Source organism: Lonchura striata, chromosome 2 (assembly GCF_050655825.1).
Source record: "Lonchura striata isolate lonStrDom1 chromosome 2, ASM5065582v1, whole genome shotgun sequence".
Lineage (NCBI taxonomy): Eukaryota > Metazoa > Chordata > Aves > Passeriformes > Estrildidae > Lonchura > Lonchura striata.
Window position 1 is genome coordinate 116,222,910 of NC_140704.1, and position 25,001 is coordinate 116,247,910.

At 38.8% G+C, this 25,001-nt stretch overlaps 1 protein-coding gene across 8 annotated transcripts in view; it reads left to right on the top strand.

The window, feature by feature from the left end:
• The first annotated feature begins 349 nt into the window (after positions 1 to 349).
• SNTG1 (syntrophin gamma 1) overlaps positions 350 to 25,001 on the top strand; it is a 314,313-nt gene continuing 289,661 nt past the window's right edge. For 2 of the 8 annotated variants that reach the window (XM_085572102.1, XM_077783680.2), the window contains exon 1: positions 356 to 689. The gene's annotated coding sequence lies outside the window, so the exon portion shown is untranslated. Of the gene's footprint in view, positions 694 to 25,001 lie in introns of all 8 variants that reach the window. The other 6 variants (XM_077783692.2, XR_014952899.1, XM_085572105.1 and 3 more) reach the window with 6 other exon arrangements.

The following is a 25,001-nucleotide window of genomic DNA, read 5'->3' on the forward strand; positions in this document are numbered from 1 at the left end:
ACCGCTCTGTCCCTGCGCGCCGGTGGTCCAGCTCACCCTCCCGCTGCCCGTGGGAAGCGGCTCCCGCTTCGCCGCCCGCTCGCCCCTCTCCGGCACGGGGGCCGGCCCGGGGGAGGGCTGCGCGTCACCGGATCTGCTGGCGCCGGCAGCGGGGCGGCGTTACGGAGCGCCCCGGGAGCGGCGGGGGGGCGGGCGGGGGTCCCGGGCGGGGCCGGCATCGCCGCGCCTGGCTGCGGCCGCGGTGGCGGCGCCGCGCCGCCTCGCCTCCCCTCGCCTCGCCGCGCCTCGCCTGGCCGCTCGCCGCCGCGAGGGGCGGCGCTGCTCCCCGCACGCCCCCGCCCGGCGCCCCCGCTCCGTCTCCGGGAAGGGCGCGGGGAGCCCCTCGCTCCCCCCCAGCGCGGCGGAGTTCGAGCCGGTGCGGCGGCGGCCGGGCTGCGATGCCCTGTTAGCCGGCGGCCCGCCCCGAGGTAGCGCCGGCGGGCAGGAGCGCGAGTTGCCGGAGCTGTGGCTGACACCATGGGCACCGGGCGGGGGGGCGAGGCGGCCGGGCTCCCTGCGCTCCTCGGCTGAGCCCGGGGATGTGCCGGCGCCCGGAGGAATTATTTTGGAACTAGCACGGAGCGGAGGGAGGAGGACGAGCGGCACAGCGTTTCTCAGCTGCGAGGAGGTCGTCCGGCGGTGCTGTATAGGCAAGTAAGCTCTTGCTTCCTTTTCGCTGCGTTTCCTTCGTCTCGAGTGACTTTTTTTTTGCAGCTGCTGATCGGTTGCTGCCAGTTTCGAGGCCGGATGGGCGGCGGCGCCAGCATCAGTTCTCGGGGGTTGAGGTGCGGGGGATTGGTGGCCGGGATTGCAGGGGAGCCCCGCTCCAACTCCGCCGGAGTCCGCCGCGGGCGGACCGCTGGTGCGGTGCTCCGGTGCATAGCCGGGAAAGAAGCTCCGTGTCCCAACGCTTCCCACTTCTGCAACTGAAAGAGATGATGCCTTTTCCCAGGCATTTCATAGTGTAAAATGCTTTCTCCTCTTTGCTGAACTCTAACTAAATTATAGGAGCCCCTTAATTGCTTTTCACCCGTGCTTCTTGTGGGAGAGAGGCAAGAAGCATGTTAGCCTTACATACGCACTTATGGATTCAGATAGTGAGTTTTGATTTTTATGCCCTTAACTTTCTTGTGCCCTGCCTGGTGTTCTTCCTTGAGATGCTCTTGCTGTGAGGTTATGGTTCGTCCAGTCTTGTTTGTTTGCTTTTAGCCTGTGGATATTTATTGCTACACTTGACATGGCAATGAAGGGAAAAGTTGACTGTAATTTATTTCAGTGTATGGAGGACAGGTTGCAGGCAGGGGACTAATTCAGAGGAACTCCACTTCAAAGGGAGAGGCCCATGGGGCTGTAATCTGTAGCTAAAAACTCGGAGAGCTCAGAACAGACCGGTCACACTGCAAAGAACGAGTTCTATTCACCTTTCAGCAGTGATAGCGTTCCCGAACCTGTGAATAGACCTGACTGAAATGCAGGAAACAGAGATGTGAATTCTGGGCAGGTTTGGGAGAAGGCAGAACTTTAAACACTGCTTATTTAAGTTTGCTCTTACTGATTTCCTCAGTGTCTTCTCTATGAGCCTGAAAACTGCAATCTGTTACAGTGACCTTGATGCATGTTGTATTCTAACAGGAAAGCAGCACAGAATAAAAGTATTTACACATATTTACAGCTAAGCTCTGATGTTTCACTAGGAGCTCATTCAGTTTCAGTGAATGTGGTAGTTTCAGCAGGGGCACTGGGCATGGTGTGTGTGTAGGAAATAACTTGGGAAAATAACTTGCTAATAGTGATGAAAGTAAAAGTTGAAGTGTTGGAAACGTATGCTTCTGCAGAAATGCCACTGTGTGTGAAAGGTCTATTAAGTTGTGGATATTTTGTTTTCTAATCAGTGAGATCTGTACTGAAAGGAGTGTGTGGGTGTGTGTGGAAATCTCAAGGCTTCCCAAGTTAATGCACTTTGAGTTGTCAGCAGCAAGAGATCTTTTTACACACTGAAATACACATTTTTACGTAGATGCAAGATTGACATCATAAGATTAAAAAATGTTGGGATGTCAGTATGGTGAACATGTAGCTAACTCAGGTTTATAGCTGAAAGATAAATGGATCCTTTCCCATAATGGTGGAAGATGTTCTGGCTGAAGGGAGTGTCATTTGTTTCAGTGCAGATTATGGAGAATGCTCCTATAGTTTGTTCATATTTCTGCCTCTCTGATGAAGCTGTGAAACACAATTAGAATAACTGCTGCTAGACAGTGGGATGCAAACCTATCCATTACTTAAAACACTCAGCTTATTCTGCCTCATTTCAAAAAAAAGTATAGTTTCTGGCAAAGTCTGCCTATGGTTTTGTTGTAGTAATTCCTTCCTCTGTTGCAGAGTGGCAGGCTTTCACTAGGCATGTGCAAGGGAGAACATGAAACACTGAAGCATGCACTAATCTGGAATTCATTTGGGCTATGTATTACATTTGAGGTTTCCACAGTTAGCATAAGTGCTTATGCCTGATTATATGAATAAACGGGGCTTAAAAATTGTATTAGTCACTTGTGATGCATATTGCAGACTCCTCTTCTTCCTTTTTAGTCTTTCAAACTAATCTAATGCTATACTCACTCTTTGCCTGAGGAGGAAGAAAATATAATTTAATATTTTATCATTTGGCTTTTGCCGTGTCTTGTCCCATAGCTATGAGGTAATCGAATGAAGGTCCCCATCACTGAATTAAAGGACATGGTGCTCTAGACTTTCACTTACAGTCAAATTTTCCCTCTTTTACATGGCTAAAGAATCGAGTTTTAACAAGATCTGAGAAAAAAAAAAATGTTGCTTTTCTGTTAGAAACTCGAAAAGAAAGGGGAAGGTAAGACTTGAGGTCTTTAAAGACATCATTAAAAATATCCACTTTTAAGATATTAATTAACCTTATTTACCTTCACACGTTTTCCTTATATTTTACATGGTACTTGTCAGAAAGCCTTCCTGGATATTGATACTTTAGTTTACATTGTGTGTAGTTCTTAATTTTAAAAATTCAGGAGTGGCCATCACACACTTCACTGTAAGGCTATTCTAGAATCCTGTTTAATGTTCTGTATCCCACTTGGCTTGTATCTTTTGAATCTGAGATTTCCATATTTAACTTTATAGTATGCATTTTTGTTTTAATTCTATATAAATCTTTTTACTAGAGAAGATTGTTGACTTTGATTCAGAAATTTCAGGGCAAACTCAGAAGTTATTTTTCTTTCCTCTTTTTTTTTTTTTTTTTTTTTTTTTTTTTTTTTTGTGTGTGTGTGTGTTTTCTCAGTCATGCTTTTTGGGCATAGCTTTCATGAGCTGGCAGAAAATCCTGTTTGAATGTGACTTTTTTAGTCAGCCCAACCCAGTTGAATGTGTAATTTATTAATCTTAGATTGAATATTAAGACAAACAAGAGCTGTAGTCTGATCTCAGTTCTTCCCTCTGAAGTGCTCAAGTAAGTACCATTATTCATCTTGAGAGATTGATTTAGTCTTGGGAGATGGATTTAGTAGGTGATGTGTCTACCTCTTATGAAGAAGAGGAGCTATGTGATACAGAAACAAAGCTTTTTTCCACTGCACACTTCAGTTGTGGCTGTCACTGTCGTTTGGGACTCTCTTCAGTAATTAGCTCGAATTGGCCAAAAGAGGTGGAACGCTCTGTTGTATGATGAATCTGGTGCTGCAGCAGCCAAGGGCTGGGTTGTTTCCTGAGTACTTGCTCTCTTCAATTTATTAAAGTAATGTAGAGAAAAACTAATCAAGTAGAGTGTTTGGGATGAGATTAATTTTATGATTCGTTCTCTGGTTTGTTTTGCATAATGTTGGGCAAAACCATAAAAGTTCTTCACTGTGATACTTATGTGAGAGTAGCAATAGTTTTGACTGTCATATATAAATATATGTAATATATTTATTTATTTAACATAAATAAATGTTCTATAAACTGGGATTAAGATTTTGCACATGAGGCCAGAACATGGATAAACAATATTGCTGGACACAGTTTGCTGTGCAATTCAGGCACTTCAGAGATAAGGAATGGATAATGGTTTATGAAAGGCTTTGCTGTGAAAAGCAGGAGGTCCCCCATGCCAGGAACTGAGCACAGCTGAAACAGTGATGCCCTGAGGGTGGCAGTGGATGTTCCCAGTGTGGAATAAAACTTGGAGCAGAGCGAAAGTCCCACACTGGTGTTCACAGGGTGCTTTTCAACAGGCACTGAAATTTCTCTGCAAGATGTGGTTGAGGGAAGGCACTGATGCTTTACTGCTTTAATACTGGCATGGATGCTGAGTCTGTGAAAGAATTCATGGCTTCAGGGATGCTGTGGGTGCAATTCTTTGATTGCTCAGTTCTGCAGGTGGTTATCATCTGAAATGATGAACAGGATGAATTTTTTTTTTTTTTTCCTATGAAATTCGTTCCTTGTTCTTAGATTTGGGTGTTCATTCCTTGGTAAGTTGAGGTTTTGGTTCAAAGGTGTGCTTTTAAAGCTGACAAGCATGAAGCACTTCTGAAGTGTTCATTGCTTGGAGCTTTTGAGATAAGACCAGAGGAGGAACAATTTATTTATCAGGTTATTTGGAAGTTTGGCTTTATTTTATTTTTTGTTCGTTCTTAATGTGCTTTTTCAAATAGTGAACAGTATACTTGGTTTCATGTTGAAGATGGCCTTTAGAAATGGCATTTTAAGTACATTTTATATTGCTTTTTGGTAAAATTATTCAAATAGACTCAGATTTAAGTGTGAATAAAAAGCTATTTGAGTGAAAAACCACATGCCTTTTCCCCTCCACTTTTTGTATTCAATTTATTTAAAAAACAGCTAACCATTAAGAAGTGAGAATGGGAGTGCTGTTTATGACATTCATATTTCTTCTGCTTTCTGTCAAAAACTAAAGAGAACTCCATTGTCTTGTACAAATGACAGACTATCATGAGTGATAGTAATCGCATCCTCTGATTCTTTCTTGGTCTAAAGACTATTTTGCTATTTTTTTAAATTTAGTGTAAAAATGTCATTGATTTCAACAGGTATAATACTAAAACTTGGGAAGATTAAAAATATTTTTAAATTTTGATATTCATACTTAATATAGCTGTTAATATTTGTCTTAATATGAAGCACTGATTCTTAATTACAGAATTGTTTCTAAAATACTTTGCTGTTTTGCAATTGCTAAATATATATTCATTCATAATTATGTGAGATAGCTTTTTCTAGTTTTTCTGTATGCCAAAATGTTTTGATTGACTCTTTTAACAGTTCTGAATAATGAACTGTATGCTTCAGCTTCAACAACACAAATGGGCATTGATTTTCTTTGACTTGCTTTTGACCCCTAAAGAAGTAAAGTCATTAGAATTATGCTTGAAAGAGCTTTGTTCTATCTCCTATCATTTTATAGATATTATAAACAGGCTTTGGGAACTAATCTATGCTAATCATATTTTTTCAAGTGAAAAAGGAGGGAGGGCGAAGTGATCAGCTCTACAGTTGTCTTGCAGCTCTAGGTTTCATCACTCACAGCTGTCTGCCTGTATCCATTAGCAGTTGGTACCGCAGCTGTATGTCCCTGAATGCAGCAGAATTCACAAACAGTTCTTCTCACAACTGTTCAATTGGTTATTAAATGGCAAACATTTGTGTGAAGATTTTGGTCAGTGCAATGCCATTTTTTTTCAAGTAACAAAACATGCAGTGATGCATGTATAGAGTTCCTCCCTGAAGATAGGTTTTGAGTAAAAGTCAGCTTCAGATCTGTGTCTCTACAGGTTTTAATGTCTGGAATGCCTTCACTCTCATTCTTTGAATTATGTGGTTTACTTCTTTATGAAACAGCTTTATGGATACAAAATGTAAAGGTAAAATGTAAAAGATAAAAAGATAAAACATAGAAGTAGTCTTTTCAAAGTCAGCTGGAGAAATGGATGAAAGAGCAAATTTGGTTTACAGTGCCGAGGAGCTTGTGTGGTTGGCACATTATGAATAGGGCAAGATAGAGCCCTTCCAGGGGTTCATTCCTTGCAGGGCTCCCTGTCCCTAAACTAAGCAACTCCATTAACCTAAATGTAAAAATAGTCACTCTGCTGGAGCAACTTTGGTGTCAAATACAGTGACATTTGTGAAGGAGTTTTATTGGAGGGGGCATACTGCAACTGTGCTAGAGGCGTTTCCCAGCAGTGTATAGAAGTCATGACAGCATCTGATGATGATCACCTCTCATTTTATTTAAGCTTTCTGAGATAAGAAAGGACCTTCCTAGATAATTGAATGCACAAAGCGATAATTTCTACACTGTGTCATTAGTCTTTCAGCTAGTTAATTCTTAAGCATTTGCAGCAATAGTTCATCACATGCTTCTTTTCACCACTTTCTTATGCAGTTGTGATATTGTCTATGTTGGTTCCTTGGGGTATCTTAATTAAAATTGCTTAGATTTCAGTTTGTTAATCTGTTTTATTCATCAGGTTTCCTTTTCACTACATTAAATAACTTACTTGACCTCTAAAAGGAGAGCTGATCTTACTGAACAGACATTATATATTGTATTATTCTCCATGTTTTCAACGCTATTTATGTTTGCAAAATTTTCTTCTTAATTAGGAAAACCGTAAACCTTCTGATTTTTGGTAGGTGGATCAGAGTACTCATTGCATGCTTTGATTAATGGAGAAATCCAGTTGTTGGCAGTGATTTGATATTGCCATTTGTCACTACACTCCTGTACAACGTGCCCTTTCATGTATATCTTGCTGCCTTTTTTTAACCTCTTAATGATGCTACAGTACTTATTTCAGAAATGAAAATCCCAAGATTAATCTCAAGCAATATGCCCTCATGTAATACATCTTATACCCAGTTGATTGTTTTCTCAGGTCTAAGATTCTGTAGTTTTTAGTGCTGTGCTTCTCTGCATCTCTTTATTGAGTTTAATATATAATTGTACAGCTCTTCATTGAGTTTAATATATAATTCTTTATAAAGCCTGTGTCATGTTTAAACCCATGACTTTTTCTCTCTGAAATGAGACTTGATTTTTAGTTTTACTGTTAACTCTTTAATATTATGTACTAGCTGTATTTGTCTAACTGCAGCAAAGGCATTTTTTTAGGGGAAAAAAACCACCACATTTTGGGAAATGAAAAGTAAAATATTTGGGCATCATTTCCCTTTGGAAAATTACAACATTATCTATAATTTTCCTTTTAGTTTAAAGAGTATGAAAAGACATAACATTTCCCCTGCTAGTTACTGCATGATAGTACAGGTGTATGTGTATACACCTGTATGCCTTTTCTACAGGTTTTGATGGCTGCAGAACTATGAGCCTGAGATCACAAGTAGCTAGGGTCATAAAGGTCTAGCCAAACTGCATGAAAGAAGGCACTAAAATATAGTGGGTTTGCTTTTTCATTCTTTATGTGGTGATAGAAAGAGGGTATATGTGACCCTTGAAAAGAGGAAAAGGTGAATAGTTGCATTGCTAGACAAAGCACAGAGAGAACTGTGAGAAGGATAAAAGTAAGATATTTGACGAGAGAGCTTCTGTCTGTGTTTTTGAGGGGAAAGAGGTGCTTTCCAAGACAGCAGTTATTCAGTAATCTTCAGAATTGCATCCTTGAAATACAGACCTGGTGCTTGTAAAGAGTTCTGCCAGAAAAGTATTCCCTTTCCATGTGAGAGATGTCTGGGTACAGCTGTATTTGTGTCATTGTTCTCCAAAAGTCCATGAATTCCCTATATTTAAAGCAGGAACTCACACACAATAATTCATTTGCATCCTTAGATGGACTCCTTCCTTCTGCAGGTACATCTGTGGATGTAGTTGGGAAGCTCTGGTTTTTTGGGCTGAGGTTGGCCTCAAAGTGCATGAGAAGCAACAAGGAAATAATGGAGATTCTTGTGTTGCCTTATGTTTGGAGAGATGCAAAAGTGGCATCATCAGTATTTCTCATTCCTTTTGCCCTGCAATATGTGAACATATAGGTACCTCTGTCTTAAGATGAATTCTGCCATAAACTTGGCTTCCTACACCCGCCTGTCTTAAAAATAGATTCTACAGTATTCCCAAGTTGGTGGAGACTACATGGAATTACGAACCTCATTTCACAGTTCTAATTTCTGTAGGAAAGTTGTCTGGGCATCTTACTTTCCAGCAAATAGATCTGGGAAAAACAGCTGGAAGCACCTCTAGGGGCAACTCTAAAAATATAAAAATAAAATTCTCTGCCTTTTAAATACTAATTCTGCTTCAGAGAAAGTAGATGAGAAGGAGGCTGCTTTTGTGCACCAATGTCAATATTACTTGAGTTACAAAGCAATACACCAGATTAATTTACATTCCTTATTTTATGGCAGCAGAATTGTCTTTTCTGGATGGCAAGAAGTATCTTAGATCTTCCTACATATAATATCTCTCTCTGGAGGCATTTAAAACATTGAAAGCTTGCAAAAATAGTGAACTACTTTGAAGTTCTGCAATTACAGCTAAATGTCACTTTCTGCAGGTTTATGGCATGTCAGTATCTGGAGATGCTACTGTGGGAAAAGCTAGTCCTTCATCTTTAAAAAATACACCTCGTAGTAGTAGCCTGTATTTATGAGTATATAAACTGTCTTTTGTGTGTTTGAAACCTGTGGTCAAAACCCATTTGTTTATCAAAGCTTTTTGTTATCTAAAAAATAAGTTTGAATTATATAAATACTGTTTTTTAATTTGAAAGATTTTCTTACCACTATACATCTGAAATACTTGGAAATACTTATTGGATTTAGAAATCATGATAAACAACCTGAAAACTTTCCTGTAAGTACTACAGTGTGGTGCTAGACATCAAAATTATGCTCTCTAATACAAGCCAGGTGTTTTTACAGTACTGGGGCCCATTCAGAGTGAAGATTAGGGACAGTGTTTGACTTTTTAGTTTCAGACTATGCAAACCTATTCATCTTAGTGAGTACTCTCAATTGAGAATAACTATGTACCAATAGCATATATCTAGGCAGCCTTCAATTTAGGATGAGGGTTCCTCTAGAGTCTGCAAATCAAATCTTCAGAACAACATTTAAAACTTTAAAATAATAGGAAGTAAAAATCCATGGAGCAGTAATTTATAAAAATAACTTGGTATGTTACACGCAGCAGATACCTAAAAGGTGCTGTTGCTCACAGTCTGAAGGCTTCTGGAGGTACTGCTGCTCAGAATCTGTAGCTGCTGGGAAAGAGACACTCTATGTTGTTCTCTGTTTGGAGAAATTGTTCTTGTGGTAATGCTCATGGCAATTGTATTGCTGATTTCCATGGCAGCCTTCCTACAGGTGCTTGGAAGAAGAGCACAGGTGTTTTGCAAGAGCAGGACAGGCATGATGTTTGACTGAATCAGCTCCTTCCTCTGCCATGGGGAGGATGTTCTTCCACTGCACGCTCGGTTTTCATCAGTCTGGGAAGCCTTTGATTTACTGAAATACTCATGGCAGCTTTTGAAGTGTGAAATTACTTGTGTGATCGTCCCTTTAATGTAAGGCCGCGCTGAAGTGCTCCTGTTAAAAGCTTGGACAAATTATTTCTGCTACAGGTCAGTCAACAGGCTGCAGGTGGCTGCTTGTGGCAAACTCCGTATTTGGGGTGGGTGTTCTGCCCCAAAAACATTGGACTCTGTTTGCCCTCACAGCCCTCATTGCTGATGTCTCTTCCTGTCTCCCATGTTGCATGCTGTCAGTTGCTCCTGTGGTTGCAATCTGTCGGCACGAGGAAGGCGATGCATTGAGTTTTTCTTGGCCATCTTCTTGGTTGGTATAATGCAGAGCAGCATGTGATTAGTCATGGTTATTGAGATTCATAGTTCTGAGACTATGAACTATTCATAGTTCTGAGACTTTTGGGAAGCCTGTGAGACCTTCAGCATAATGATCCTATAATGGTGTGATACGATGATATAAAAGTACCTCATTCAGGAAAGAAGTATGTGGGGAATTTTCTTTGTTGTTTGTATGTACAGCAATGAGCATATATGGCACCTCTTTGAGATAAAGGTGGCATCATTATAGGAGTGACATGAAAGAAAAGACTTATCAACTCATCTGTAAAACTAAAGGAATAACATTTGTTTCTATTTCTGGTTAGTGATGCATATATACAGAAAACATATTTATTTTATATAGATATAAGGCATGATTTTTTGCTTTTCAGCTGTTTTTTTCTGAAGGGAAGACAAAATTGGTAATTTGAGAACAGATAATTTTGATACGTCTGAGAATGGTCCCTAGTTAGAGCTTCACACTTATGATTTCCCTCCCACAATATCTGTGTTGTGTCCTTTACTAGCTTCCAGTTTGGACAGTGTATGTTTTACATATATTTGTGTGCATACATGTGTTCAGAGTAGATAAATGTCTGTAGCAGATAAATATATGTGTCAAATATGACATACTATGTGCTTTTCAGCCGTGATAGCCCTGGAATTTGGAAATTTGTGATAAAACCATCTTTGATCATGACAGCAGCCACATTACATGGCTGGATGCTCTTGTGGCTTCTATTACACCTATGTAAAGTATAGAGTGGCCTGTGCTTGTACAGGGATTGACCCTCTTTCAGAAAATCTTTCTCAGTCTGCATACCTTTCTCAAATCTATTCAGATATACAAGTAAGGATCATCTTCCTGGCCTCTTAAATCTTCTCTTTACATGCCTCTGCTAGTTCTTCCTCCCCCACATCAAACTGAACCTCTCTTTTGTTTTCAAAGGTTTTGTTTAGTAAAGCCAAGCATTAGGCACTGTATTTAGCAGCTTTCTGAGATTTTTGTTCTTACCACCAGGCCATCACTGTCTAAATTGTCTGAAATTTCCACAATACATTAATTAATAATAAGAATTCATTCTGTCCCTTATGAAAGTAAAAACTCTACTTTAAAATCTGCCTTTATAACATTTGCTTGTCATCCTAACTTCTACTAGGCTGTTTGCAGAGGGTTTCCATTTGGAACTGATTTCAAGGCTAAATGAGAAGTTTTTTCAGTGGATCATTTTCAATAGTTTTGTAGGAATAACTTTATACAATTCAGTCAGATCTTAATGCCTCTTTCTATTAATAATGGAAATTCATTTTTTCACATTTTTGTCCTGTTAATCCAATAATAGTATCTACTGTTTGTATACTGCTGTGTATTCATATATCCTGGCTCAAGGCATGAAAATAGCATTTCTTGTTCCAATAACTGCACTTTACTACTTAATTTTAAACTATTTAATAATTCTTTGGTGAAAGTACAGATAATTGATGTGAATGTTTTTAGACATCTGCCTTTAGGCAGTACATTATAGACAAGGGCAGATTACCTGGAAATTTGTGTTCAGTTTGATAAGACATCCCTGTTTTCTTTATGGAGGAATCTTCAGTATTTGGCAGCAGTTGTGGCAGTGATAAGTGTTAGGTTCTTTAGACTTAGATCTGTTTCCATTTGTTCCGCAACAGAAAATTCAGTGTCAAGAGTTTAGTTTACAAATACAGGAAAAGGATTTAAGAATGAACAGCCTGATCAAGAGAAATTACACGTTAGTTTGAATGTACATTGAATTGAAAAATAGAGTGAATTAGTGAAAAGATGTCTTGCTCTTGAATCCAGACTGTGAAGATGTGAAGTGTAGGGAGACCCAAAAAGAAGACATGAATTCTGGTGTTCACTGGCTCCTCTCTGAGTCACCATTATGCCCATGAAATGTTGGACTGGGAATGAGCATTCCAAGGAGTGGGCAGTGCTGGATGACTGCCAGGCTGACCTCCCTCCTCCTTGGAAAACAGAGCATGGTCTTTTGTTATACTCCCTACTCTCTTCCTCAGAGGTTGCAGTGCAAAAATAGTATAGCAACCAAGTGTACCACTGGAAGACAGGAGTGGTGAACCCGTTTTAACTAAAGAGAGGCGAGTGGGTGTGATTTATAGGCTGGTCAGAAGCTGTGTGAAAAACTGTTTGTTAAATTGGTCTGTTACATTTTTTTCAAATTGTCTTACCTATGCTGTAGAATTTTGCATCAAGCTTTTCTCTGTGTAATATTTTTGTTGCTGAAGTTTAAGAAATTTTCAAAATGGTAACTTTTAATTTAAACCTGCATTTTTCAGTTTGGCAATGCTAAGTGCAGGGAATAGAACACGATCTCAACAGTGAAGTGGAACTCTGAATTGGATTTACTCTGTGATCATCACATAGACTTGTGCACATTGCATAAATTTCTTTTGGTTCATTTATCTCACTTAGCTTAAATTCACACTTTGTGCACACATGGTTAGTGCTTTGAGACTTCATTAATGAATGGTTACATAAAGGCTTACTTTCAGTACTTAAAGACAGTGGATGCATATAGTGTATTACATGCTGATTTACATGTGGCTTTGGTTTCTCTGAATGTTTATCATGATCTCATAGCAAATTACTGTAGACTTGGTCACTACTTTCTCTGATGTATTAGTTTTTAGAAGAACATTACACAAACATGGAAAATAATTTGATTTGTTGTAGGAGCCTTTAAAATGGATTTGCCTAAATCTATTCTTGACATCAATTAAATTTATTATGAAATCATATTTGCTCATTTAGCAGTCTCTCTCTTAAGCAATACATTGTGAGGAAGAACATTTGGAAGTCTTAGAATTAATGTAGTAGAATAAGCACTTGAAGGGATCTGTCTGCAACCATTCTGTCTGTGAATAGAGCCACAACTGCTAAAGAAATATTTTATTTTTCTATTACAGGACTGTAAAAGGAAATAGTGCATTATTATTTAGAGAGCTATAAATTCCCAAAATAAATTGCATTTTTGTTTGTATTTAAAAAAACACAGCTGAACAGATGGGAAAGTAGCCCATGCTGCTTCTCAGAGTCTGACTTTAAAAAAAAATCTTCTCCTACATTAGTATTTAATATCAAAACTGCTATGTGGCAAATAGGCAAATGCGTATATGAATTTGTTATGACATTACAATTTTCCTGTTATCATAATAATTTAAATAAAACTGAAATATTGGAATAATTTGAATAAAAATGGAAAGATAGCCCAGTATGAAGCCAGTTAAAAACACTGTCAAACCAGTTATTAATATTTGCTTTAGGGTGACTTCACCATCTTACTAAATACTTATGTTCTGGCAAGGCCTCTAATGTATGAGGTATGTGCATGTAGGCTGAATGGTGTAAATAGTATGGTTGTAAAAGTCCAAGTTATCCCATTAGAGAAAGGAGAACTGCCCATGCTGATTCTGTCTGTCCCACAGAATCCTGACAGCTACTCATTCTGTAAGATGAATCAGCAAGTAAGTGTATTAATTGCTGATATGAGACATTAACCACTTACAATTTATGTTTTGCTATCCTAGTATTCAACAGGTGTCTGTTAGGAAAGATTTGTCTCTGCTTTACTTTGAGGTGGTAGTTTATCTATAAAGAATAAAAGCTCACATCCCTGGTGGATGTGTTAATTGCCGGTTGGATTAATAATGGAGACTCTTATTCAGCTTAGTGTTTGCACAAAACATTTATGAACCTTCTCTGTACATATAACCCCTTGTATGACACATTTTGCTGCAGTTGAGTATGGGGAAAGGACTGCAGACATGTAAAAGCTTCAGACATGCAACTGCCACCCTTTACCCTTGTGTGGGTACATATGTGCAGCATGATAGCAGAAACTTTATTTTCCTGGGCAATCAAATTCCTGGGCAAAAAAACAATCACCTCTATGCCAACATGTACTTAGGTTTTTTGTTACTCTCTGGATGTTTGACCTGCTGTGTTGTATTTCAGAATAAAATTGTGTGTTTATAGAAAACTTATTGTGAGTCCTAGTTAAAGCTTATTTTGGCCAAATTTGTTATTATGATACAACTGGGAAAGGCAGTTCATTAACATAGATGGGGATGTTAGACATAGGCTTCCATTAATTGGTCTGAGTACTTTTTAAATTATGGTTGGGGGACTGTGAAATTTACTTTAGTGTTCAGCAAATGGACTAAGAGAAAAAGTAATCAGTGGCAGAAGGCATTTTGCAAAGAAACTGGATGGATGGATGGATGGATGGATGAAAGGCTTCAGCTGCATAGTTCCAGGCTCTGCAGTTCATCATTATTCAATCACACAGATTAAAGCAAATTAGATCTTAGAAACTATGAACCAAGAGCTGCCCAACAAAATGTCCAAAGTCACAGGGGAGCCATACAAGCTGATTCAAATGCACAGGGATAATTTCCAGAACCCCTATTTGTGTTTAAATATTTATTGCCACCTTAATTTTTTATTTTCCTATGACATATGTCTCTTTCCCATGCCAGATTTCCAGTCTTTGAAAGAAAGTAAACATTTCTCTCTCTTGCAAAAGGAAGAATCATTTGGTACTCTCATTCCTGTGGCAGTAACAGGGGATTGTACTTTGAAACATTTCACTTACTGATTGGAATTGAATTTTTTTTTTTTCACTCATGAGTGTTTATTGTTTTGGTTTGGTTTTCTTTTCTTTTTTTTTTTTCTTTCTTTTTTTTTTTTTTAATGTGATACATAACCCTCCAAGGAACTTTATAAAAAAGTTTATTTATTCCCCCTGCAGTTACTCAGATCCTCCCATATCCATGAAATGTTCTTGAACACTGACTGTAGCATTCAGACCTGCATTTTTAAACCATGTTAAACAAGTTGCCCATAGAACTGAGGGAAAAACATCTTGTTGCTGGCAAAATTGGTGCAATTTGTAAACTAGCTTAATGCATCTGTTGGTTTGTGTTCAAATGAAAGATTTGAAATATTTTTGTCTAGCTGAGTGTATTTTCTCTAAAAAGACTAAAAATTCATGGTGATAAATTCTATTAAAATTTTGCTCGTGGCAAAATATTGGTGCATGCATGCTATGGATCCCCAAGAAATGGTGAGCTTTCTGCTGTACTAGACTTTGGAATACCGAAAAACATTTGTTCACAGGCATTTTTGGAAGTGCAAAACCATCTATGTCAGAATACTGTGTGCTTCAGAGGCTTTTCATATCCTACAAAGAAGATACCTTAATGTATCTTAGAGGTTGGGGTAAAGGCCAAAAGAGAAATCTGATAGATATGTAATTCATCTTGGCTGTCTCAGTGCTGTGCAAGAACTGAATGCAAATCTGTAGCAGAATGAGGTGAGGAAAGTGGTCACATGCACTCTTTTTGTACATTCTAAGACTGCTAATCTGAAAGGCTAGTTCTGAACAAACTGCAGGATCAGTATGCAGAAAACTTTGTAAACGCATGTAATTTAAAAAATATTTTTTTTAGCAAGAAGACTTTTTTAAAACTCATGTTCAGTTGTAAAACACGGTGGTGGATTTAAATCTCTTTTATGTCTTTTCATGAGTAACCTGGTTTGCTGATAATATTTTTTATCTTTCTCAAATTTTTCATCCTCTTCTAGTGGTGCCTTACATTCAACTAGACAAAAAAACCCAATCTGGTGGCATCAACCAGGCAGAGAACTGTTAAGCAAAAGCAACTTTCCTTAACCAAAGGAAAGTTTAGATTACTACTCTAAAGCTGGGGAATGATTCAGACAAGTTTATATCACAAATGAAAATAGTGAGATTTGTCTAATAAATTTGGAACTCAATGAAAAAAGGTAAACTAAGTTCATTGGGTCTAAAGCCGAAAGCATTGCTACAGGGAGTGTATAATGCACTGTGATATAATTTCCTGTGATAGCTTTATGAATAAGAGAACATATAGCACTATTCACACAGTAAATAATGATGTGTAGTGGGCACTATGAAAATAGGTAAAAAAAAAACAAAACAAAAGAGAGATAAGGAATAGTAGAAGCTTGAATGTGATGGATAGACTTCCACTCTTGAGGGACTCCCTTGATCAGAGTTCCTGTTTCTTCTCTTTTGTTGTGAATATCTGGTGAACTTCCAGAAGCTGGCAAGAATTTTTTTGACAGACTGAGAGAATGTGGCCATCCAGGAAAGTCTTCTTTTATGTACTACAGTCTTAATAAGATTTTTGTTGTTGTTGTTGTTGTTGTTGTTGTTTTTTCAATCACAAAGATGGACTTCATTTGCTTAATGAAAAGTAAAACTTGAAGTGATGGGCTGTAACACACTTTGGACAGCACTGTGGAAGAAATTCTCCTTGTCACAGCTAGTGACCAGATGGTCTTTTCCTACAGATCTTCTGCTTTGATAAACAGTAAATCTCTGCATATAAGGTGCTTGTGAGCCTAAAAGTAATTTTTTTTAAACTTTACATTCTCTTGCAATATGTCTCCAAGGAGGGCTTCAGCCCTATTTATTCAGTTCCCTTAATTACAATACTTTTTAACTGATTTTATGGTGTTGACTTACGTAGTCACAAAGGGTCAGAGAAACTGTTAAGGGAAGTGGGATGTAAAGCTGACTCTAGAAAGGCAGTATTTTAGGAAGAGGATGAGATGTGGAGGAGGTGATGATGGTGGCTGTGTTACTCTGAGTTTGGAGGTGGCAGGAGCAGCTATGCCAGGAGAGCAGCATGTGCTGGCTCTGCCCTGCTGCCTTCCTGGCCACATGGTGGGAATGGGGGTAAGCCGTCTGGTGGGAGCTGTGCTGGGGACACCGCAGGTACCAGGGCTGTTCGTGCCCACAGTGGCTCTGCTGGCTGCCCCACCTTCTGCATCCAGCCAGCTTGAGCACTGCTGGGAAGACTCAGGGCATGCTGCTGCTCCCAGCTTCACTGCTGCCTGCCTGGCTTCCTTCCTCACCAAGGTGGCTGAACGTAAGGCCTTGATCCTGCATCCGTTTGTATGCACCAATAGTTGCTTAAGGGACAGTGTTTGGGTATAAATCAGTCACAGTCATGTGGTCCCTTTATACACTAAGCTAATAGCATCATTAACTCACAATTAACAGTTCCTTTTTTGTGGTCTATCTTATTCTTCATGTTTCCTGGTTATACTGTAAGTAGTCCTTTAGAAACTGCTTGTCAACCCAACTAAAGCACAGATAATAAGTTGTCTAATGTTTTTGTGGGTACTGTTTGACATTCTGTTCTTGTAAATAATTTATTAGCAAAGAAATTGCAATGAAAGTTTGACTCTGCCTTCTTTCAGATTTTCATCTTGACAATTTATGATCTTTCACAAAATATTTATCTTATGTTCAGGAACAAAAATGAACCAAGAGACAGATTTGATATTGCATCAGTGGGTTCATTCCACTTTTACATGTTTTTCAATAAAAGAGATTTGAATCCCAGCTAATCAAAGTTGAATAATCTTAGATGAAATGTTAGGAAGCTTTAAGTTGTGAAGGCAAGCATGACAAAGCTGGAGTGTAGAGTCAGTGAGGGAGATTATCATTGAAGCTGTCTTGAAACTCAGTTTGTTACAAGGACTTTGCAGTGTAACTTGTTTCATGTTTGTCCCTGATACTTCAGTGTGTCAATCGGAACTCCTTACAACCAATTTCAAAGGTATTGGAAATCTTTATCAGTTGCTTTGAACATTTTCACAGTTATTTTTGTTTCTACAAAGCAATGTGAAAAGAGTAAGTTATGATTTATCTGAGAAATATTTTGAGATAATTTATTTCCATGTAGCTAACAGAAATTCACATTCTGCAGAGTGACAAAAAGGCCAATTTTCCTTCCAATCATCTTTACATTACTCTGTCATATAATGCACATAAATAACAAATTTTTTTTTTTTTTTAGTCTGTCTCTTAAACTGAATTCTCAGTCTATGGTTTGACTTCACCAAGATCAGGCTTTTGGAATTTCTACATTCCCTGGTATTAGAGCTAAGAGGAAAAACTTTAAGTTTATTCTGCACGTAAGAAGTTTATTCTGCACGTAATTCACACCTGCTGAAATACGTGGTTTAACATTGCATTCATTAAGCTGAATCAAAGTTGTCTGCTGTATTATATAGCAGTGTACTGGTGATGACCATGCTAAATGGCTCTTAAGTTGCCTTGTTTCTACAGAAGGCTGTCTGCACAGGAATTAATGTTATTCTTAAGAAATGTTTTGAACTAGTGCAGCCTGGGTGTCAGGTTATTCTTATTCTCAGGTACTTTGCTTTTGAAGTAGTAGTTTATCCCTTCACTGAGAAGAGCATAATTTGCTGGCTCTCAGAGTGCTGTCATGCTTTACTGGTGACATTGACGCATCATGTCAGCCAACAGAGGTTAAAATAGATTATCTTCCCCATATTAGCTGGTGAGTGAATGCACAAGTTAAGGTAACACCTCTTAGCTTTATTCAGGAAAATACTCTGGAATTCTAACACTGAGTGGAATAACGTTGCCTGGATGTAGCATAAGATCATGGATGATCTGATTGACACAGGTAAGCTCAGCAGTGAGTTGTTGAATAAGTACACCAAGTTTTGCTGCCCTAGTAATATTGTTACTGTTTTACTTGCTGTACTGTGCAGATGCAGAGCAGTAATTTGACTCGGGCAGTTTGTATTGCTGTGCCTTTCCAGATCTCCTTAGTGTGCTCCCTCTCCAAAGCTCATGCTTTGCTCACACAGTGCAAAAACAGGTTGGAATTTTGAGAGCACTACTCAGACAAAGAAAATGTGCCCAAGACCTGTTCAAGGAGGTTCCTGCTTGTCCTTTGAGACAGAGTGTTTTTGTGATGTGTCAGTTTGTCTAGCATAGAAGGTAATGTAAAGTGCCTTTGAAAAATAGAGACTTTTAAAAAATGTGTTAGCTTTGACAATGACCAAGCAGAATGTAATTCAATATAAATGTTTGCCACTTCTGGAAACTCAGATAACTTCAGAAATTAAATGAAATATTGAAATGATTTTTCATGCATGAATGTTTTAGCATATCACTAAGTTTCTTTCTCAACATAAAACCTGTATCTGGATACATTCTTATGCCTTTTGTATTTCTGTTTTTCTTCCTTTTAAATTTATGCCTATATCTTGGGAACTATACTCCATTTTTAAACAAAATGTGTTTTACTGTAATTTGCAAAAGTTTTACCCAGCTTAGCCATCTGTAGTTCTCCTGTGAATGTCTTGTCACAGGATGCCATTCCTGTCCCTGCAAAGAAACCACATTCTGAGTCTTGTATTTTAGATAAACCTCATTCTTCCATGAGCAGTCTCTCCCTGGTTGCTCACTGATCACCACACCTGTCCACTTCTAATATTTTTCCTTCAGCATTCAGTGGTGACATTGCAAAGAAAAATATTCTAAGAGTAACATTGAAGGAGGTACAGCAGCTGCCAATGTAGAAAATCCTGCCAATATTAATAAACCAAGGTATTTTAAGATGTCCACTCTTCTAAGCAATTAATGCTAGCAGAAGATGTATCTTAAGGAAAAAAAAAAAAAAAAAAAAAAAAGAAAAAAAAAAAAGTATAGTACACCCCCCACTTCTCCCAATCCCCTTTGTAGGTCCACAGTTTTCCTCTGTGTCTATGCCAGGTGGCTTAATTTGACTAGCTTCAGAGCCCAAAATTTTCCTTCTGGGAGAATTATTAGTCCAGTTATTCCAGTAAATCTTTTATTATAATTAGTCCAGTTTACAGGTTGATGTCTATTATTGTTTATTAGTCCAGTTCACAAGATTGTTGAAGTTCCTCTTTCTGTTTATATTAATAGCCAAGAATAATTTCCCAGGTCTTGTGTTCAGGTATCCACGTTTGCACAGCATTGCTCTGTACGGTTTGTGAAGTGGATTAAACTCAGTTCATCTCAGGACAAGAAGCCCATGGAGCAAAGCACAGTGTCTCTGGCATCTTGTGGGACCACATTCCAGTAATCACAGGAGACAGATTCTCTGTACACATAAATCATGTGTGTTCAACAAGAAAATTACCATTGCATTTCAGTTACCAAATAGATCTTCCTAATAATATTATAGCATACTTGTATTTTTTACAGCATTGTGAGTTGGGGGCTTTTTAAGCTTTGAAACTCAACATCAAGAATAAACTTTGAAATTATATATATTCCTATTTTTTTTCAATAATTTTTCCACAGAAAAAGGGTAGATCATGTTCTGCTTAAGCATTTATTGCTGTGATTTTTGATCCTTTGCTTGTAAATAATCAGTATTTATCTAAGTACAACACCAGAAAGGACACAAATATTAAAAAAATGTCTTTTGACTTTTTTCCCCTGTGACACTTTGAAAAGAAAAAAAAATATCCCTTCATACTCATTTCAAATCATAAGATATTTTTTGTGTTTGTTGGCAATTTCTTCAAATATATTGCATGGTCAAACTTTTGAATTTACATTTATTTAGTTTTTGAAAGATTAACATTTTTGGAAACTTTGTATTTATCTTTTGGGTGAGACTTAACTCTACTGATGACAGCAGCATTTTTCAGCTCATGTATTTTTTCCTGTTTATGTAGGCATTTTTATATTTATCCAACCATGAAATGTATATTAGCAGTGCTTCAAACACCTGGGAAGTTAGATTATGTTAGAAAAAGCAAATAAAAATGATGGTTCTTGTTCACAAACCTCTTCCAGAAAGTGCAATGCCCATTCCAATTTCTTTTGTCTGTGCACCAGGAATAAAGTTTGCTGAAGCAAAAGTTTTGGTTAACTCTCTTGTATTACTATTTGCCAGAAATAAGGATATGTGTGTTTTTCTTTTCCTTTGTGGATGGCCTTTGACAGCATATCTGGGTTCATGCACCATGTACTTTAGTTGCTGACGTAGTTGGGTAGGGCAAGAAGTTTATCAGCTTGATAAATGAGTCTGAACTGATACATGCCAAAACCTTATTTTGATAGTTTTACTGTCTAGAAATTAGAAGTACAGCTTATGATATTTGAAGTGAGCTATGCATTCTGAACTGCTCTTTTAATCCTTTATTGAACAGGTGGACAGTTTTGCTGGTTTGTCCTCATTTTTGCTAGGTTATGGACAAGTTTTCAGTGTCGGAGCAAAATACCTTTTCTTGCTTTTTCAGGTATTTTTAGAAAATACCTGATATTATCTGTTACTGGGAAGCAGACAATTTAGGATTAAAGAGTCATGAACTCTGTATATGCACTATTGCCCTATAACCAAATGATAGGACACATGCTGTAGAATTTCTGGTATGTAAAGATGCCTGCTGATGTAAACACTGTCTTTAAAATGGTGGAGCAAGCTGAAAATGCCAAACCAAAAGAAAAAAGACATTGGAATCTAAGGCAATAAATACTTACCTGGGAAGAAACAAACTTGTGATCTGGAATCTGAAAGCAGGTTATAGCGAGATTGGTGTTGGTCACTTCTCCCATGTAGCAAGTGATAGGAGAAAGGGAAATGGTCTCAAGATGCACCAGGGGAGGTTTAGATTGGATATTAGGGAACATTTATTCACTGAAAGGTTTGTCAAGTATTGGAACAGGCTGTGCAGGGAAGCTGGTGAGTCACCATCTCTAGAAGTGCATGTAGATGTGGTGCTTAAGGTCATGATTTAGTGTTGGACATGACAGTGTTAGGTTTATGTTTGGACTTGATGACCTTAAAGGTCTTTTCCACCATAAATGATCCCAAGATTCTGTATTTCTATGGCTTAATATAGTACAACTCTGAAGCGTAACTTGAGTACTAGGAACTTTGATTGTCTGAACAGAATGAGCTAAGTCTATGTCAGATTGTCTAAGACAAATATGAGAGCTGAAACATCTCTGAGTAATCCTTTATTAGTGCATGAACAGTTTTCGTTTTCACTTTTTAATTACTGGTTTTCGTGGGTGAATCAATTTTGTTTGGGAGGCCTGTTCCTCCTTTGCTGTTGAATATTGGAGCTAAACAGTTCTATTTGTCCATGTTAGATTAACTTCAGATATTCTGTTCTTCCCTCAGCTTCTTCATCCTCCATTCACACAGGAAACGCCCTGAAAGAGAGTAAAACCCAGGTTTAGTTGCTGGAACCTAGCACAAATAGTAAGGCAGACTGAAGCTAGAAACAGAAGTTAAAAATCTGGACAGAACAGGCCAGCATCTGGAGAATAAAAGGCTAAGAAATAGACACAATGAGGAAGGGATCCTGCAGAGGGGCTGAGCTGGAGAGAGCCAGGACAGGTCTGGCAGAGCTCAGCACACAGGAGGAGTGAACTGCTGTCATGGTTTGACACGGAAAAAGAATTTTCTCGGAAGGAAGAGGTCAGTTTGGATATTGACCAATTGAAGGTGGACACGCCTCTGAGAACACAGAGGGGTTAAAAGCAGAATTCCCAGGAGAACTCGCTCTCTTTGGTTCTGCTCAGCCGCAGTGCAGCCTCTCCTGCCCAGCCGTGGCTGGGTGGGGAGGGGAAGGGCCATGCCCTGACTGAGGTGGACCCAAGGGTGGAGGGACTGGAACCCCCTGCAGATGGAAGGGTGGAGAAATCTGGGATGTCTCCGTTCCCCCCCAGAGTCTCTCTCTCTCTCGAGAGAGAAAGAGACAGCGACAATTTTGTCAGCAGTTCACCGTGGGGAAGGAGAAGAGCAGGGGGGCCGCAAGGTGCCCAGCTGCCTGTGGGAGCTGGAGCCTGGGCAGAGAGCCATCCTGGGAGTCAGGACTTTTAACTGTTCCTGAGAAATGAAAGCTTTGTGAAATTTTTCTCCTCCTCAGTTTGAAAGAGAGGAAGAGAGACAGCTTGGACCCTGGGATGTTAGAAGCAGAAATTCTAGATGGGAGGAGATGATGGAGTGGCTTTTGGCTGGACTTTTTCTTGGTAGTCACAGACTGAACTGATCTTCTCCTCCAAGAGAGACTGTATTTTAGGAGGATGCCAGTGAGCCAAAGAGACCTGCTTCAGCTGGGAAAAGACAGAAGTGGAGCGAACAAAGTTAGGGGGTTTGTGGTGGTGTCCTCTGTCTTCAGAGAAGAAGAAGAAGAGATCTCTGTTCTTGGACCCTTGGCCCCAGGGGAAAATGGGGGGGACTGTAGTCCCAAAAATTAAAAACTGAACTGTTGTTTTTTCCCCTCTTGGCAGGGCATCCTTGAAAGGAAGAATCTTAAAAACTGTCTGTCCATCCATACATTGGTGGTGAGAGCACTGTGCATGGAAAGTAGAAGGGTCACCATGGCAAACTTTTTTCTCCGGGCGGTGCCATGTGTGACATGGAAACACAGGATGTGGAGCTGTGTTTCTTGGGGGTCTGTGGCACAGGAGAGACTCTGTTCCCTCGATGGACTGAGTATCGATTGTCTGGAGGGTGGAAACCTGATTGGGGTCCAGATTGTGTCTCACTGTGGTTTGTTGGAGTTGGGTGGTGGGAGGAGGAATGCTTTGGAAGGTTTTCATTTTGAATTTTGTATGTGCTTTTTTTCCTTCCTTTTTCCTTTTATAGTAGTATAGTAGTAGTAGCTTAATAAAGTTTTTTTTCCTTGTTATTAAGCTTGGGCCTGCTTTGCTCTGTTCTCAATTGCATTTCACAGCATTCAATTGCATTTTCATGGGGGCACTGGCATTGTGCCAGTGTCAAACCATGACAACTGAGAACTCGCATCTACACGTGTGTTCTCAGTAATGAGGGAGGTGAAACAAGTTACTGCAATTAACTGACTAATTTAATAGTTAATCTTCTAATCAGCTCCCTCTTCTCTAAGATATTGACAGGTACCTTCAATTACCTCACACAAGTAATTAATCCCTATTTCAGTGTTGGTTCCTAAGGTATTCCCTTCATATAACTATATTGTAGTCAAGTGAATTAAAAATGTGGCTGCTGTCTTTTGCTGTGGTATAGATGGGTTTGTATCTATATTTAGTTCAGTGTATACTTTCTATTTGAAGCATATTTCTGTACTTAAATTCTCATAATACAAGCTGAAAAGTAGGGCTTTTTGAGTTAATGGAACTACACACTTTAAGTAGTTTTTCCCTCTATGCCTCTGAAATCAAAGCATTACAAAAAATTGAAATAATTCCAGAATTGAGCTTTGTAGGGAAAAATGGCCTAATGTCCATTTAGAAGAGCTCTGACTTACAGTAAATGACTAAAGCCAGAATTTGACTCATTTAAAGTGAGTATGTGGAGACTAGCAAGCTCTCTCAGAGATTCCCTTGAAAGTAATATGCCAATTCAGGAACTAGAAATCAAATACATCTATTCACCAATGGAGTTCTTCATAGTCATGAAATGATTTTAATGTCAGTTCCAATTTGTTGTGAAATTTTTGAGGCATTTCCCAATAGATGTGGCTTCAGTGATTTAGTTTTTGTTATCAACCGAAGTGCTCAGTTTTTCCTGGGGTAGTACTTATTCACTGCTCTTGAGATTTGTTTCCTGCTGTTTTGAGTCATGTCCTGTCTTGCTTTGGCTGAAGATGTTGCTCAGTTGAGTAGTGATTTTCTGTGGGAAAAATGTAAGGCGAGAGTAGTGTAGACTTTCTTGCAAGACTTTCTGAAGTCTTGCAAACATCTGGCACAGAGGTGTGATGGGGGCTCTTAGTGACCTTAGAAACTTCCTCTGCATGAAATATTTTTGTGTACATGTAGGTTTCACAGTTGACTTTACTAATTAGTCTGCAGACATTTCTTTCTTGTGTCACACTTGTTCTTTTTGCTTCTAGTAGGGCTTAACCTGCCAGAAATAATTGTACTTCTTGATGTAATTTGTAATACTTGATTGACTAAATGTTCAGAAGCTATAAGGACTATACATTTCTATGCCTTCATAGCTTATTTATTTAATAGATACTTTTAAAATATAGCTTCATCTTCTAAGTTGAAAATTGAATGTGTAGATCTTTGCTTTTCAATTTAGTATGTACGCCTTAGCTTTTGCATCAGAGTATTATTTTCTTCCATCTCCTTTGTTAAATAATTGCTGGGAACCGTCAGTTTATGGACAGTCAATTAAGTAATTTGTTTCTCATAATTAAATAATGAACCACAGCAACGAACCAAGTAAACATGCTCAGAAATGATGTCTGAAATATTTTTCCCTAAATCTGACACCAATTCAATGGCTGTATCTTGG